Here is a 445-nt window from a genome sequence, read left to right as displayed (position 1 = left end):
TCCCTCCCGTCGGTCAGGCGCGCGTTCGGCCCTCTCTGTGGAGCCAGCTCATTGGGAGAATTCGAAGGACGCCCCGCCCCGGTCCCCGAGCCGGCCAATTGCAGGGGCTTTCACAGAGCGCCGCGCTCCGAGCGCCGTCTCCATCCTGCGTCGCTTCGGGGGCTCCTTAGGCCTCAGCGGGCTTCGTCCCCCAGGCCTGGGCCCCGGCCCCAAGGAGACCTCCGGGACCTGTGCCAGGACAGGTGCCCGCCAGGCATCCGGGCCGCCCTTGGGGATCTCGGCTGGCTCCGCCCGGCTCGGCGGGCCGCCGTGTCCTCGAGTGGAGGCGCGCGCCCCGAAGGGGAGTTTGCAGACGCTCCCTCTCACCGAGGCCGCGGCTCCTTTAAGGGTGCGGGCGTCCAGAGCGCCGCCTGCCTGCAGAGACGCCGCCGGCCCGGGCTCCCCG

At 73.7% G+C, this 445-nt stretch overlaps 1 protein-coding gene across 2 annotated transcripts in view; it reads left to right on the top strand.

Moving 5' to 3' along the window:
* The window catches only part of Ube2i (ubiquitin-conjugating enzyme E2I), a 26,774-nt gene that overhangs the window by 15,302 nt on the left and 11,027 nt on the right, over positions 1-445 (top strand). Inside the window, exon 1 of one of the 2 annotated variants that reach the window (XM_013011319.1) lies at positions 207-242. The exons of the other annotated variant lie outside the window; for it this stretch is intronic. The gene's annotated coding sequence lies outside the window, so the exon portion shown is untranslated. Of the gene's footprint in view, positions 1-206; positions 243-445 lie in introns of those variants that run through there. 2 annotated transcript variants of the gene reach the window in all.

The sequence above is a fragment of the Dipodomys ordii genome, unplaced genomic scaffold (genome assembly GCF_000151885.1).
Source record: "Dipodomys ordii isolate 6190 unplaced genomic scaffold, Dord_2.0 Scaffold14, whole genome shotgun sequence".
NCBI lineage: Eukaryota > Metazoa > Chordata > Mammalia > Rodentia > Heteromyidae > Dipodomys > Dipodomys ordii.
Note: the sequence above shows the minus strand (reverse complement) of the source record. Positions and strands in the feature narration are given on the sequence as shown.